At 41.1% G+C, this 17,944-nt stretch overlaps 1 long non-coding RNA gene across 2 annotated transcripts in view; it reads right to left on the reverse strand.

The window, feature by feature from the left end:
* Window positions 1-17,944, reverse strand: part of LOC138799347 (uncharacterized) — a 125,314-nt gene that overhangs the window by 16,803 nt on the left and 90,567 nt on the right. For both annotated transcript variants that reach the window (XR_011364242.1, XR_011364243.1), the window contains exons 3-4: window positions 10,278-10,354; window positions 8,742-8,802 (exon numbers count right to left, since the gene is read on the reverse strand). This is a non-coding gene — a long non-coding RNA (uncharacterized lncRNA). The remainder of the gene's footprint in view (window positions 1-8,741; window positions 8,803-10,277; window positions 10,355-17,944) is intronic.

The raw sequence follows: 17,944 nt of genomic DNA on the forward strand, positions 1-17,944 counted from the left end.
CCTGGCCCCTAGACCTGAATCCAATCCAGCACATCTGGGACATCATGTCTCATTCCATCCACCAATGCCACACTGCACCACAGACTGTCCAGGAGTTCACTGATGCTTTAATGCAGGTCTGGGAGGAGATCCCTCAGGAGACTATCCCCCACCTCATAAGGAGCATGCCCAGTCGTTGCATTTCCTTGTCTTGAGACATTTCCTTCAAAGTTGGATCAGTTTTTAATTTTATTTAATTTGATTTTGAGCATTATTCCTAATCCAGACCTCCATGGGATATTCATTTGATTTACATTGATCATTTTTACGTTTTATTGTTCTCAACGTATTCAATTATGTACTCAATAAAGATTTGCAACTGGAGTATTTCAATGTTCCCTTTATTTATTTATTTTTGAGCAGTGTATAAAAGGGAAGCAACATATAAAAAAATGTTAAAGGGCCGGAGTACCCCTTTATATTTGCATTAATACTTTCATTTTAAAATGCAATTTTTTAACCTTTGAGAATAAGGTAATCTCCCATGAACCCGGGATTGCCATTTGGGCAGGGTGCGTGACTCCAGCATATATGGTCCTGGTATGTTAAATATGAAGGGTGTGACTTGTGAGAACATGTTATATATCCTCAGCTGTCATATTGGCTAAAATCAAATGCCCCTGTCACTGCGGTTTATGTCAAATTTCATTAATCAAAGGTATTTCATTTCAGCATACAGTCATACAGATAATTCTAAAATCATTTTAGACATTTGTGCTGAATTTTAGATGTAGTTAAGTTTCTAAGTAGAATCATAACCTGGGGTAATAATGGTGAGTGATTCACCTTATCAGATGTGGTTGTAAATGTCATAATGTGCAATAACTAGAAGTCACTCATGTGTGGCACCCTCACACTGTATACTGTATGACAAGACCCAAGGGGTATGTGCCTAGCAGGAAGACAGTACCGGCATGCAGGTAATGGTACTTGGCTAAGGTGTGCTTATTGAAATTATTTAAAATCTTTCTTCCTCAATTCCCTTATTGATTTATTAGCTTTTTCCTTATTGGTTTATTTCATTGACATCAGGTGAGATAATTGGAGGTGACCTGCGGCAGGATTTTGAGGCCTACACGTTTCTTTGCTTTATATCAATGAAAAATCAAAAGAAATTAACCAAGAAATCTGAAAAAAAATAGTGTCTGTCAACATGTCTGGTCCATCCTTGAAAGCAATTTCCAAACACCCGAAGGTCCCGTGATTATCTGTACAAATGATAGAAGGCAAGTCTAATCACAATGTGACCGTGCAGCCATTGTATGGTTCAGGATGGAGTCACCTTCTGTTGTCTAGAGATGAATGGACTTTGGTGCAGAATATACAAATCAATCTAAGAACAACAGCAAAAGACCTGGTAGAACAAGGTAGAAAAGTATCTATATAAACAATACACTATGGGAGAGATTTATTAAACTGTTGTAAAGTAGAATTGTCTTAAGGCCCTATTCCACCAACAGATCTGACGACAGATTATCTGCCAAAGATTTGAAGCCAAACCCAGGAGTGGATTTGAAAAGAGGAGAAATCCAGTCTTTCCTTTATGACCTGTTCTCTGGTTATAGTCTGTTCCTGGGTTTGGCTTCAAATCTTTGGCAGATAATCTGTCGTCAGATCTGTTGGTGGAATAGGGCCTTTAGTTGCCCCTAGCAATCAGTCACTAAAGATGATCGAACATTGGAATTCCAGGCGGTACCTGGGCTGTCTCCTCCTTCCCCATGGACCGGAAAGGCATTGGGAATCAAAAGCAAAAGGTTTAACAAGGTTCGAGTTCGATAGAACCTAAGATTTTCCGATGTTGAATCATCTCTATCAGTCACCTTTCATTCCTCACAGATTCTTTGAAAAATGACAGGTGGAATCTGATTCTACTTTACACCAGTTTTATAAATCTCCCCTATGGCTTAGGGTCAGTTCACACTGAGCAAAAACGGCAGAATTCCTGCTGTGTCTGAATGGGAGGGCGCGCATCTCCGCTTCCTCCCCTCTCCACTCAAAGGACTAACATGCCAATTCTTTGAGAAGAGAGCGCCGGGAATGGAGGCTCACGCACCCTCCCATTTAAACACTGCAGGACACTGAGCACGGCAGGTTTCTTTGGCAGAGAGCTTCTCCGCAGAATTACGTCGTTTTTGCTCAATGTGAACTGGCCCTTATAGTCATATGACCTAAAAGGCCGCTCAGCCATAAGGAAGCCATTTTTCCAAAACTGCTATAAAAAGCCAGGCATCAGTGCATATGGGATCTTCCTAACCATGAAGCACAGTGGTGGCAGCATCATGTTTTGGGGGGTTTTGGTGGTGGACTGGACTTGTGTATTATAATGAAGCAACATCTCTAAAAAGATCAAATGGGTCTTCCAAATGATTATTGGCCCTATTCATACTTCTAAGTTGTGGAAAAATGACGTACGTAAGCATAATGGAGTGTAATATGGTGAACAATTTCAGGTTAAAGTTAAACAATCTCGTTTGTGATCGTTTAGTGTTGATCACGAATTGTTAAAAATCGCTTTGTGTAATAGGACCCTTAGCAAAAGTACTTCCATCATCCTAGGTATAGAATAAACATCATGCAGAATATCCACTTGAATTAAAAAGGATAATGCCCTGAGATCCTAAGCAAAAATAGCAAAGAAAATCTACTGGAACAAGGGATGACATTTACAAAAAGCCGTTGCATAACCTGTCTGGTTATATGATCTTCAATGCATATGTCTTGTGGTTTATATTATATCATATCTGCTTGTTATGTGCACCTGTCTCTACTTTCTATTAAATTAAAATAAAGCTAGCTTTCAGCCTGTAATGTATACATGGTATGTTGACATCTTCATTTATAGATAGCTTGTGATCTGCATCCAGGTTACCTTCCAAACATGGGAGGCTTATGCAATATGAAAGTAACATAATAGTCAAAGATTTAGAAGTGATGAGAGTATTTCAAGATGAGCTACTGTATATACATTTGCTGCTAAGGTTATCTAGGGATATAGACGGAAATACCCTGGAGGACGGATCATCTCTCGCGGAACAGCAAATGATAGAGTAAGGTTACCAACCAGAGCATGATAAGCCTACAAGGAACATCTATGTAATGTGCAGTAAAACAAAGGTAATGGAAACTTTCACTTGTGGCATCAATATTATTTTGGTGTGTGCACGATTTATATAGTTTTTCAATTTAAGGCTATGTTCCCACACAGTATTTTTGCCCAGTATTTTGGTCAGTATTTTTCAACGAAAACCAGGAGTGGATTAAAAACAGAGAAAGGTTACATTCACACACTGTTGAAATTTAGTGGATGGCCGTAATTTAATGTGAAATAACGGCCCTTATTTCAAAACAACGGCTATTGTTTTAACCCCTTAGTGACCGCTGATACAGCTTTCTATGGCGGTCACTAATGGGCTTTATTCTGTCTCTGTCTGCTTTTTACAGCGGGACAGAATAAGTATATAAGTATATAATATTTGCTATTAAATGACGGCCATCCACTCAACCTCAACAGTGTGTGAACATAGCCTTTCTGTGTTTTCAATCCACTTCTGGTTTTGGTTGCAAAATACTGACCAAAATACTGTGTGGGAACATAGCCTAAAACTATATAAATCGTGCCTAAGGGTGCCTTCACACCTACCGGATCCACAGCGGATCTCACTTCTGCGAATTCGGAGCGAGATCCACTGCGGATCCGGTATCATTCACCCTAATGATAGCACATACCCGCAGCGGGATTGACATCCCGCTGTGAGTATGAGCTTTAACCCCCTGATGCCCGCAGCCCCGCCGTATCCCCGCCTCCTGCAGCTCCGCCGCTGCCCCCGTCAGCCCCGGCGCCCGCATCCCCGATCGCCGCCCGCATCATCCCCGCAGCCCGCCGCTGAGAGCATACATTACCTGCTCCTCGGCGCAGCTGCTGGGATGATGCGGGCGGGCTGCGAGGATGATCGGGGATGCGGGCGGGCGGCGATCGGGGATGCGTGCGGGCTGCAGGGATGATGGGGGATGCGGGCGGGCGGCAATCAGGGATGCGTGCTGGCTGCGGGGATGATGCGGGCTGCGGGCGCCGATTGGGGATGCGGGCGCCAGGGCTGATGGAAGCAGCGGCGGAGCTGCGGCGGGGCTGCGGGCGCCAGGGGGTTAAAGCTCATACTCACAGCGGGATGTCAATCCCGCTGCGGGTATGTGCTAGCATTAAGGTGAATGGTACTGGATCCGCAGTGGATCTCGCTCCGAATTCGTAGAAGTGAGATCCGCTGCTGATCCGGTAGGTGTGAAGGCACCCTAAAGCAGATTTGTCAGCTAGAAAACAGGGGTGTAAATAAGCCATTGGCAGGAAAGGGCTTCTCATCAGGATTCTAGATGTGGGTTTTTAATTTGAATAGTTCTCTCCAATGGCAAAATACAAGCATTTTGCTAATATGCAAATCATGCTTAAAGCGTAACTGTCATTTCAGGGTCATTTTTCTGAAAACATTAAATATCAACAGTATAAGCGATTTTAAGAAACTATGTAATAGGTTTTATGTACTAAAAGAGTTTCCTTCTGGACTGAAAAAGCAATCTCCCAGCCTCCCCCCTCACATCAAATGAAGCAGGATTTCTGTGTCCATTATGTGGCTATGGAGAGGGGAGGGGTTGTTAGGAGTGACTGAGCACGGAGCAGTCCTGCACAGCACAACACCCTGCAATCTTCTCTCAGTAAGTTCATAGATAAGCACTGACCTTTCTGACACCTGAATCCTGCGGTTTAGGTGCCCAGAGAGTCTACAAACAGCTGACCTTCATGTCACCTCTTCCTGCTCCCTCATCTCCCTCAGCCCCTCCCCCCTTCATAGGCTTACAATGGAGAGAGCAGAGCCCGTCTTCACTGGCTTCTCTGTAATAAAGACGTGTTTGCCTGATAATGCACAGATAAGAAGTCAGGGGGGGAGGCTGGGAGATTGCTTCTTGAGTACAGAAGGAGGCTTTTTTGGCTGATGAAACCTATTACAGAGTTTCTTAAAATCGCTTATACTACTGATTTCTGCAATAAAAAAAAACATGAGTTACTCTTTAAGTGTAACTTTTTAAGTGCCCGGGGGGTGGGGGGGGGGGTTAAAAATCATGTATTTGGACATAGCATTACCTCTTGTTGTAGGGATTAAGCTCCGGTATTTTTAGAAGGCATTGTTTTAAGGGAACTTAGCCATGAAGACAGGCCACCAGTATGTGAAATCAAAAAAGTGCTTTAAATATACTAGTTAGCTTCTTGTGCAGTGGCACAAAGATCTTGATGGTTGAAGATAGAGTTGAGGAATTCACTCTTCTCATCAAGCCATTGGCCTTTCAGCGTTGCTCTACTCCCTGCCAGGATTCTCCCAGTTTCCCAGGATTGCATCCAGCTTTCCCCCGGCACCCGGCGTGGAACAGCAGGAAGCAGAGGAGAGCTGAAAGGCTGGCGGCTTGATGAGCGGTGCGCAGAACGAACAAAGCGATTTGCTTCGTTTAGATGAGCGGTTCACTTGTCTCTAGTTGCAGACACTTCAAGAGGCACAAAACAGTATGATTACCTAATGAGGAACAAAATCTTTTATACCCCTCGAACTCAGGGTCCCGTACTCTCCTGTACTGGTACAGGAGCCATAAGAAGAACTGTGTTGCTTCACTAAGTTCTCAACTGCCAGTTTTCACCATATGGACCCATATGGATTATTTGTACTTTCGCCAGACAGATAATTTCTCTCAACCAGCCATGTTTCCTGTTGTCTCAAGGCCATTCTGCAGAACCAGATTCAACTTCTCCAAAGCTCAGATCTAAAAATTGTCCCTGCTCTCTTGTACTAAGTGCATCCTTGCAAGGGACTCAGTTCTTCCGCATTTAGTGTTGGAATACAAGCTCTGAATGCCTACTTTATGCTACTCAAGTGTCGGGCCTTCTTTCAAAAGCACACAATCAAGCCAGACATCTTACTTTTCATTGTTTTAGCCCAAGGAGCATGGGAAAACCATGTGGATGCCTTCTTGCCGATGTGATCAGCATGACAGCAATTATGATAAGCATAGGACTATAGGTTCTAACCATCCAACAGCATTGGCATGCCTTCTGGGCATCTGCACTACAAAATAGTAGTGATTCCATAATTTTTGCCAGGGCTTGTACGGCAGTGGTGATAATCTTCTATAGGGGTCAATGTATCAGAAAGAAATAAAAAATGTGTTAACAGAACATAACAAGTGTGTATTTTACAGAAGATCTTGAAATCTTATCGACTTTTGTCCAATGTCGAACATAATAGATGGATATTAGTAAAAGTTAAAAGTCATGAACCTAGTTTCACTATAGAGTTTTCATGTAAGACGTATAATGTTACACTTAGAAGCCGGTTGTCGCAGCTCAATAACTTCCTGCCCGCAGTTGTTTGCTCCGTCCACTGTTCAGTACAGTAAGGGTTTTGTTATAGAGACTTCCTCCTCTTGTTTCACACTTGGCATTAAAAGTCAAAGTGAAATTCCATGAGGATTTCAGGTGCTGTATTTAGCAAATAGAGAAGCTCTTATTTCACATCTCAGCCAAAACATAGGAAAAGTACAGCATGCAATTAATCAGCTATAACTAAGTTAGAGGTGCCACTGGGTGTTGGGCCATAAGAGTGTTTGAAGAAAGTACCGTGTGTTCAGTAACAATGTATAGTTTTTGAGGCATGACAAAGATTTATTTATGGTTTTTGTAAACTGCTTAATTTTAGGTGCAAAAGCCAACAAGGTAGACTGCAGGCGATTTATTCCTTAGGCATGAAAGGTCATGAGCCCCTTACCGACCACTATAGGCAAGACATTTGGTTCGTAAAGGCTTTGCTGTCCTTTATTCTGTGTTACAATCCAGTCACGGGACAAGCTGTCTTTGTACAGTGTCCCAGCTGCTGTAGTCTAAAGTTGTTGTGTGGCTGATGAAGCTCTCTCCAAATCTTTGAATCTTTGTCTGGGGTTTATGACTCTAACTTGTATAATCTACCATATTATTTGTCACGCTGCTATTTCAGTACAGGCTAGGTTCACATGGCACTTTTGCTTTCTTTTTAATGGATTAGTTTTTAAAATGTTTAGTTTTAACATACAGAAAAATGTGGTCACCACATTTGTATTTCTGTATTCTGCTACCTATGGTGGATCACATGTAAAGGATACATAACGCTTTGGTCACATAACCTTCAAAATCTGCTAAAAGGTTCTGACAGAGAATTCCTTCAAGCTGAATTCTCTCTCCCCAAAGGGCGGATCATTCTAGTCTAGCTCAGACTAGTGAGCAGACAAGCCTGTGTATCCCCTGCTAGGTCATGTGAGGAGAGGAGGTCCAGTCTACACACCTCTAACAGGAAAGCCTTCTTTAAAGCAAATTACCATAGTCCTGTCTCAGCCAGAGAATCTATATTCAGTTTCACTGCTAAAGTGTAACCCAGCTCTGGGTCTGTCGCAGTGATCACAGCACTGTGTAGTGTTCATGTCTCCAGTCCATGCAGAGAGGGCATTTATCTATACAATCCTGTTCTTGCTTTGCAAGAGAACTGTTTAGCAATAAGAGGGAATAGCTGTGCAAGGACTCTTTTGCCAACACTTAACTCTTTGTAGGCTTCTGGACAGAGTTTGTGCTACGTTAGGGTTAACCACAATGCGTTCCCTAAGAGCATACTACCATCATCTGCCCTGGACTACTCCACGCTCCACGCTTGTGGGCACCACAGTTGTGTCCAAGGCTGCAATTCAGAATGCACTTCCTCCTACTCCCAGTCCCTGAAATTTAGTATGACAGCTGTAAAATGCTATGGTTCATTAAACTGTAGTTTTTCTGTAAAAAATTTACCTACTCCCTGTATAGGCTAAGATCTCAGTGCAGCACTGCCTTTCCCCCATAACATGCGTCTTTGCTAGGATCCACTGCCTCCTACAGTTCCTCTTTCAGTTCCATCCCTTTTATTTGATATTTGTTTATGTTCTCTTTCATTTGGTTGCTCAAAAGCAGTATGTTATTTCTGAAATTTCTTCTCTATGGTACTCTAGGCAGTTGCTTACTCCATTTACCACATGTCCCGGCCCTGGCAGTTTCCTCCTTTTAGCTTGCTGATAGTGCTTGACTAGTTTTTTTATTGTGTCCAGTGTGTGCCACCCTCTCTTTACTAATCAACACTTAGTAGGTAGGTACATACACTTATGTTACAACTAATGTTTAGCTTTGGTGCCAAAGATTTAGAAAATGACTGATGTATTCTGTGATTAAAATAAAATAAGGTCCCATGGAGTTCTAAGTAATCAATGTGCTAAATTGGTGTCAATCATGTAACTCATATCAAAATAAGGAAGTTGTGTCTCCAATCTGGAGAATGCAAGAGGAGTGGTTCCTTTCTTTCTGTATGGGGGCTGTTAAAAGTAGCTGAGCATTGTATTTGGTTATCTTTGATGTGCCAACCTGCTTCTCTGTTAAAAACTGGAGATCACTTATTCACCATACCCTTTAAGTATTTATGACACATCTTGTTGAATATACCTCACATACCAAAGAATTTTCCTTTAGAAACTGACTGACGGTAGGTTATAGGTGCTATGAAAAAGGAGCCAAGACCTTATTTTATAAAGTATTGAGTTAATTTCTTACTTGCATGCGGTTTAGTTGTGACCAATTCTGATAATGTGAATATTTGCTCTAAGATGTAATAGATAAATACCTGGATGTGATGCCAATCCATGAAAACACCAACCTGCAAATCACACAGCAAGCACGTGCACCTTATCAGGTAAAGATAAAGAAAATGCTAGTCATTAACCTGTATCACCCTGTAGACAGGATTATTTAGGTTTTAGAACAACTTGTAATATTATAGTTACAGTATGTTCTAAATATATCATACCATGTTTCCCTGAAAATAAGGCAGCGCCTTATAGTAATTTTTCCTCTCAAAGAGGCACTATGTCTTATTTTTGGGGTATGTCTTATTTCTGTCCCCCCAGCCTTCCCCCTTGCCTCTCTCCCCCAGGTCTCTCCTCCCAGCTTCCCCCTCTCACTAGCCCTGGGGCTCTCCCAACCTGTGGCTCTCTTTGCCCCCTACCAGCCTCCCCCCTTAGCTCTCTCCCCCTGGGTTGGGGTCGGGTAGGTGGTTAGCGGCCTTACTTTCGAGGGATTCCTTATACTTCAGCCTACTATACTAACTTGTGGTATCCCCTGACATCTTATGTCCTTTGAAATTGCAATTGACTTGGTGGTGTGGAGACTTGATTTTTCTATTTTTTAATTATATTTTTAGATTGGAGAAAACAATGCTAAAGGACTACGGGCATGTGAAAAATTGTCAGCTGGCAAGGGTGGGGGAGGGGGAGATAAACAATTCCCACTCGCCTCTCCCAGTGCCTCTCCAGTGCTGGCTCGCTGCTTTGGGACCCTCGCCTTGGGATCTTCTTTGGCAGCAATGTCACGAACCTGGTTAATAGACTGCCCGCTCAGCCAATCAGTGTCTGGGATAGAACACTGCTGCAGTCACTGATTGGCTGATGGGCAATGCATTAGCTGAGGCTGGTTCCAGCATTTCCCGCCAGTTGTTACGTCTTTATAACTCAGGGCAAAATGCCTTCCGATGGGGGTCACGGTGCAAGTGGCCTGATACTTTTTGAGTACAGGGCACAGGGTACAGAGGTAAATAATGGTTCTTTGTTATGTTACCCCCTGCTGGCTGTTAATTTTTTTTTTATATGGTCGGACTTTTCCTTTAAAAATAAATAAATAAATAAACATTAAACTAAATAGAGCTAGATGAGGATATTTGCATTGTGGGGCACTAGTCAAACATATTCATATAGAAATGTATCTTTACATAAATATACACAGCTTTAGAGAATACAAGAAAAACTGTAGTCAATGGTAGGTTTGGGGACTTGCCTTTTGCCCAGGATGCCATTATCCCTGACAGTTATAACCAAACATAGCAGCTTACAATGTCTATGTGCAGAGACATGACTCTGCACTTCTAGTACTAGTGAAAAGTAGGTTAAACTCATATCCTTGGCGCAGGGTTCGCTAAGGTCAATCAGGTCACCTGTCAGTAATTTAGTAGATAAATATCATCTATAGAATACAGATCCCTCCACTTCCTCTTTTACTTGTAGTGTATATTCTTCTAATGCATAAAGTGCATTTATTTATAAGATCTTAGAAGACGGATCACATATGTTTTAGTAACCTCTGTATGATGGACTTTCCACCAGCTTACCTAGTTAATCTTCTTGCATGGGTCTCTTTAATAGGATTCCGATTCTTATGGAGGGTGAATCACATCCATCATGCTCTCTAAGAATCCACAGACAGAATATAATTAACATTGACAGGACTAAAAGTAAGGTAATGATAGCACTACTACTACCTGTAAGGGTGGGGGCAGGGGTTACCAGGAAGCTTATACAGTAGATCTCTTTTAGGTAAATATAACATTTTTTATTTGCTTGTTTCAGTTTAAGAGACTTTTTGGAGACTGTTCAGCTGTTTGAAGCAAACTGTCCAAGACTTTAGGCTGTTTTCACACATGTAAAACACAAGCAAAATACCATGTAAGGTTGAGTAAAAAATACAGCCATATTATGTTTGTAATAATGCGCTCTATTGAAGTCTATGGGGAATCGACCATCAATGCACACACAGTGACGAAGAATGACCATGATCTTGCTTATTATATTCCACTTGGTTTTGCAAAAAAAAGGCAGTTTTTTTTTAAACTGTTCACATTGTTCTATTTTGACCTAAAATTATGGTTGTATTTTGGTAGCATTTTACTGTGTGCAAACAAATATTATAACTCAGTGGGTAGTTTAAATTGGGAAAACCCACAACAAATCTGCTTGCTCTGTACACAGGTAATGAAACCACAAATTTGACGACAGGAACCCAATGAGAATAAAATTACTAAAACTTAACCTTTTAGACGGCAGTCATTTTGAGGCAAAAATATGACCATAATTTACATAATACAGCCATATTTTTGTCTCAAAATGACAGCTGTTCAAAAAGACGGCCAAAAGCTGTTATATGTCCTGTAGATACAATATATATATATATATATATATATATATATACGGTATGCTATGATATTGTATTATGTAATGATTAGTGATGAGCGAACCTACCAAACATTTGGCTGCAACCCTAGGGAGACCTGGAAATCGTGGATACAGCTTACAAAGGCTTCTCTATTGCAGAAGAAGTGGAGGACTGGAGGCTAAAGTGTGTGTCGTTGGATGCAGTAGGTTGTGTGGTCTACTTCTTAGGGTGCGTTTACACAGAAAGATTTATCTGACAGATTTTGGAAGTAAAAGCCAGGAATGGATTTAAAAAGAGGATGGATCCCAGTCTTTCCTTTACGACCTGTTTCCTGTTTATAGTCTGTTCCTGGTTTTGGCTTCAAAGATCTGTCAGATAAATCTGTCTGTGTAAACGCAGCATTAGAAAACCCAATTGTTCAACCTGACATGTGAGGACAAATGAATTGTTAGCTCACCTGCTCAATCCTACTGCACTGATCCGCACTCGGTCCAATATTCAAATCTGTGCTCATAAAATAAATGATGATCCAGCACTTTCAGTTAAACTTGTGAACTTTTATTTTGTATCCATTAAAAACCACTGGCAATGTTATAGTGTAGTGACCCAAGCATTGCCATATGAGGCCTAAAGAGCCACAGTGAGTAGATTTCAAACTGACCTGGAGAAACTGTTATTACCTTGGACTAATGTGCTTCAGTAGTCTAGCCACAGAAGTGGGCAACTTGAAGAACTCTAAGCTGGCTATCACTGGGGCAATGTTCTGGGAGAGTTTGGGGAGTCTTAAACCTGAGGCCTAAAGTTGAGTTGGGGATGGATTAAGTGAAACATAAGCATGTAGGAGGTTGGTGAGCAGCAAATAGCGTGAAGTTGGCTTACCTGGGACCTGTTGTGTGGATTTGTTAATTCTTGCTTCAGCCGTAGTGGACTGAACAGGAGTCTGACAGGTGGGGTCAGCTAAAAACTTATGTATAGATGTAGCCTCACTAACTTAGCTGGAAGTGTGCTACTCTTTGGGTGAAGTGTGCTATGCCATCAAGTACTTACAGAAGCAAAATACAGACTCCCTACTCCTCTACAAATTCTCTTTAACCCCTTCAAGAAAAAAACGTTTGATGCAGGGATGTCTGGGTCAAATTAATGCAATGTTCCTTTTATTTTTCCACGTACAGGGCTGGTTGGGGTGTCATTTCTTGCATGATTTTATTAATATAATATTGGAAATTGGAAAAATTTTGATCGCTTTTTATAAATTTTTTTCAGATATATTATTTATTAAAGTCAGCAATCCTGGTGTTTTTTTTGTTGTTGTTTACGCGGTTCACCGTGCAGGAACAATAATGTTAGATTTTAATAGATCGGACAATTATGCACGCTACAATATGTAATATGTTTATTTATTTATTTTTTTAATATATATTTTTTTATAATGGGCAAGGGGGTATTTTAAAATTTCATGGGGGGGTTATAAGGGTTTTTTTTTAATACTTTCTTAAAACTTCTTAATTACACTTTTTTTTTTTTTTACACTTTTTTCACTGTACAACATGCAATCAATAAAGTGCATTTACTGATCTAAGCTATGCCATACCATAGGATAGATCAGTGTTATCGGCGATCTATGCATGGAGCCTGCCTGAGAGCAGACTCTATGAACAGATTGCCAAACCGACAGGACGGAGGTATATGCTATCGGGACCGGTCACTCAGTGACAGAAGCTTGTTCTGTCACCGAGTTCCCTAAATGCTGCGATCGCTATAGATAGCTGCGTTTAAGGGGTTAATTACACACAGTGATCGCAGCTCACTCTCATACCTCCGGCCCCGGACACACTAATGTGTGCGGGACCGCTCTCACTGCAGCTGCCCTGCACACATTAGTCAGCCCCTCAGTCAGGAACGTATATGTATATTCCTAATGCACGGGGTATGTGCAGTAGGAATGTATAGGAATGTATATATACCTATTACTGACCAGAAGGGGTTAATGTTGCTATGTCTGATCCTCCTTGCCTGAGCTCTGTTGGATCTTGTGTTCCTGAACAGAGGTGTGTTCCTGTGTCTTCTATCCTCTGTTTCCTGACCCATGCCAGTTTCTTAGAAATTATTTCTATATTATAAAGGTGCCTCCAGACACAAAAACTGCCAAAGATCATTTTGGTGGTTTTGACTTTAGGTGTGATTGGCTTTTTTTTGCCTTTGCCATTTTTGGGACAAACAGAAGAAACTCCATAGAACTCTAAAGAGAGACACCACAGTTAGCAGAAAAAAATGCCACACCCTCACCATGCTGCGTTTTGGAAAAACTGCCACAGAGCCAAAAAAAATCCCAGAGAGGCGAAAAAAACACAGCAGAAAGAAAAAGGTCAAGTAGTTTTTTATTTAATAAAATTCCATTGACTCATGGCCAACATCTGGCTGCAGAGTTTTTGCTAAAAAAAAACAAAAACGCCATGATGTTCTTTTTTTTTGCAACAGTAAGTAGAAGCCAGCTCACCGGGATACTGCCGCGAACGGTCCACACTCCAACAGGTGCTTGTTTGTTGCTCCAATACGATACACAGGACCAGCGTGTTGCAGGTGAAATGAACAATTTTTATTCGGACCCATAAGACCACAGATACATCAATTAGTATTCACACACAGATGTCAACCCGTTTCTGATGCTATCGCATCCTTAATCATGACAGTTGTATCCCTCTATGGAGCTGTTTTTTAAACCCTATGCTCCACCCCTTGCTGATGTCAGCACTTGATTAACTGCACATGTTATATGGGTAAAGTGAATTAGAATCAACACAGACAGTTTAAAAACAATACTACTGGGATATAACAGTATTCATATGCCATTATTTACACTATATACATATGGTTGAGCTCCAAGTCACAGACATTATACAATGCTTTTGATAAAGAAGTAGTATGAGGCCATCCATTCATAAATCTAGTAATGTAGTAGCAACTCACGTCTGAGATTTAACCCCTTCGGGGAGCAAGTTCCAAGCTTTGGAACCAATTACAGCTCAACTTTCCTTTTCGAATACTGATCTGGTAAAATGAAAGCTGAGCTCTGATTGGTTGCTATATGCAAATATCCTACAGTATTTTGTTTCAGTTTACTGGGCAGAGGTGTAACCTGAAGCCAGTGGGCCCCAGTGCCATATCTGTCACAGGGACTTTTAACTATAATGCTTCATTAATAGCACTGGCCTCCTCATATGGGGAAGACACCCATTGTAGGTCCCATCAGGCTTGTGGATCTTGGTGCAACTGCACCCCCTGTAGTTACCCCCCTGCTGCCGGGGTATACAGTATAGTGATACTAGCATTTTTCTGGTAAACAGTAAAACAAGACCATGGACTGGCCTCCTGGGTACCAAATGCAAAGAACAAGCAAATAAACAGACTGACCTTTTATACTGGGCCATTGCCAGGTACATTTTCTAGTTAATCCTAAGGCTATGTTCACACACAGTATTTTGCTCAGTAGTTTTTTTAAAACCAAAACCAGGAGTGGGTTGAAAGGGCAATATTATAATGGAAACTGCGCACATCTTACCAATATAGCTTTTTTTTTTAGGTTTAGGATGTGAATGACCAGAATGCAACCCGGTATAAATAGATCAAAAAATGTTATGTCTGAAAAAAAAATTATAATGATAATAATTAAATATAGAATATTCAACTCATACAACCTGCATCGAGGGAAGGATACAACATAACCTACGAGAATAGAACGAGTGCACAGTAGGGCAGGATGTATATTATGTTCGTGTACTGCTCTGGGTATGCTACCAGATGTCTTTAACCCCTAGACGACCCTGGACGTAGGGTTACGTCATGGAAGTCTGTCCCCAGACGACCCATGACGTAACCTTACGTCATGGGTGTTATTCCCGCTATGAAGCGCGCTCCGGAGCGGAGCGCGCTTCATAGGAGGTGGGGGCCGGCTGCAGTGAGCAGCCGGGACCTCACCGGTAATGACACGCTGCAGCGATCGCGCTGCCGCGTGTCATTAACCCCTTAAACGCCGCGATCGCGGCGCGACCGCAGCGTTTAAGTGTAAGTGACAGGGGGAGTCCCCTGTCACTTACCGATCGGGACCCCCGCAGTGTGACTGCGGGGGTCCCGATCGGTAAAACGGGCCGCCGGAGGTCTCTCACCTGCCTCCGTGCGGTCCGATCGGCGATCTGCTACACTAAGCCTGCACAGGCAGGCTCAATGAGCAGATCGCCGATAACACTGATCAATGCTATGCCTATGGCATAGCATTCATCAGTGTAGAAATCAGACTAATCTATGTACAAGTCCCCCAAAGGGACTTCAAAAGTGTAAAAAAAAAAAAGTTCAAAACACTAACACACTACCCCAAAACCCCTCCCCCAATAAAAGTCGAAATCACCCCCCTTTCCCATTATATAAATAAAACATATAAAAATGAATAAATAGATAAACATATAATATACCGTAGCGTGCGTAATTGTCCGATCTATTAAAATATAACAAGCGTCATTGCGACCGGTAAACGGCGTACACGAAAAGAGGGGAAAAAGTGCGCAGATTACCGATTTTATGTTACATTATATATTAAAAAAAATCAATAAAAAGTGATCAAAATGTCCGATCTTCACAAATATGGTATTAATAAAAATTAGAGATCATGGCGGAAAAAATGACACCCCATACAGCCCCATAGGTGAAAAAATAAAACCGTTATAAGCGTCACAATAGGCCCATTTTATTAATATTTAATTGCCAAAAAAAAAGGATTTCATAAAAAAATATATATATATAACATTAGAGAATCTGTGTAACCTGCATATGGTTGTGTTTGGGCTGACCTATAGAATAATAGTGTCATGTCGCTGTTACCATATAGTGCATTACGTAGACACAGGAACCCCCCAAACGTTACCATATTGCATTCTTTCTTACGATTTCACCAATTTATATCTTCATAAATAATATATTTGGAATTCCATCATACATGTTATGGTAAAATGAATGACGCCATTACAAAGTACAACTATTCCTGTAAAAAACAAGCACTTACATGGCTTGTTGATAGAAAACTGAGAGTGCTAGAGCTCTTAGAAGGGGAGGAGGGAAAAACGAAAGCACTAAGATCAAAATTTGCGCGGTCCACTGGGTCATTTTGGGCCTGGTCCTCAAAGGGTTAAATGAGTGATTTTCTTATTTTTTTTTTTTTTTTATATTATCAAATTACTAGTAAAGATAAAAATTTCTTAAAAAACGTTACAGTTAATTTGTTATGATTCTACAAAAGTTAGAGGCAAATCGAGTGGAAAGAGTGCTAGCTTTGCAGACAATTATTTCAGGAAGAAACTATCAAGATAATCTCTTCCTTTAGTCACGGGAAGTCAGATTAATTAGTGCTTTGACCTTGGAAATCTCGGCTATATTTTCTCCTAATAATCCATTAACGTCAGCAGGCTGGCTTATCGTTACAGATTTAGGTGAGCGATCATATATTTATAGGTTAGCGCTAATGGGACAGACTTCTGGACAAAGAAGATGCGATGAGTCGCTAGCAGCTAAATATAGGCTATACTGAAATTGCAGTTGGTATACTGCAGATGACACCTGCACTAAACTTTACGGCTGTTCATGGCAGACACATTAATTTTGTCCACCTTAGGGAAGCACAAATGTTGGCAATAGGTTTGTAAATCTTAATGACACTTATTCTAGAAGACATGGCAAAATCAGTGGTAAAATTAAAGGGGTATTTTTTTTTGTAGTTTTTAGTCTGGCCACTTGGCCTAATAATAGGCTGACATTTCTTGTTTTGTAAAGATCATCCTCCAGCCATGCCTTCCTTACCATCAAAGATAGGGTTACAGTGAAAGGTAACATCCGTAATTATAATTTTCTATAGTAAGCAAATCAGTTGGCACTGCTCACATCAGCATACACAAATGGGGGGAGGGTTAATCACATTGTAGTAGGTCAAGGGGATATGTGATTCTCAGCTTCACCAAAGAACAGGCATAATGTAAAATCCATAAATTGAGAAAAGAAGAAGCAGCACTCACCAACTGTGTTCCTTTAAAAGTCAACATAGTGGGCCAGTAAAACAAAGTGGTGCTTAGCAAGCAGGTAACAGGCATTTTGCATTTACATACTTGCTCTGGCCTGAAAACACACTAGAGGCAGCGTACGAGAGATACCTTGTGTTGCAGTTCTTCTGTGTTTGCTCTCCGTAGTCGCAAGAACATATACTCACAAGAGTGCTGACTTTGCTTATAAACTTTACGTATCAGCCTGTGAGCACCTTATCACCTTGTCCTGTACGAGAAACCGAATTAAACAGTAAAGTTTATAAGCAAAGTCAGCACTCTTGTGAGTATATGTTCTTGCGACTACGGAGAGCAAACACAGAAGAACTGCAACACAAGGTATCTCTCGTACGCTGCACACATCTTGTTATACATTATTGCTGAGTTATTACGGACAGAGTGGGGGTCCGGTATGATGTGGATGGACTGCTACATGTTATTGATTTAGTGCGGTGTTGGTTATTTATTGTGAACACACTAGAGGCAGCATGCATAGAAATATAGAAGATTGGTGGCAGAAAAAGACCATTGGGTCCATCTAGTCTGCCCTTCTAGTATTTCCCTTCTTAGGATAGATATATGTTTATCACAGGCATGTTTAAATTCTGTTATTGTTGATTTACCAACCACATCTGCTGGAAGTTTGTTCCAAGCATCTACTACTCTTTTAGTAAAGTTTTATTTATTTAAAATTATTTTATTTTCTTACTTTCTCACAGTGTTTCTGATCTTTCCCCTACCTAACCTCTCACTGAGTCCTTTTCTT

This window comes from Dendropsophus ebraccatus, chromosome 8, assembly GCF_027789765.1.
Source record: "Dendropsophus ebraccatus isolate aDenEbr1 chromosome 8, aDenEbr1.pat, whole genome shotgun sequence".
NCBI lineage: Eukaryota > Metazoa > Chordata > Amphibia > Anura > Hylidae > Dendropsophus > Dendropsophus ebraccatus.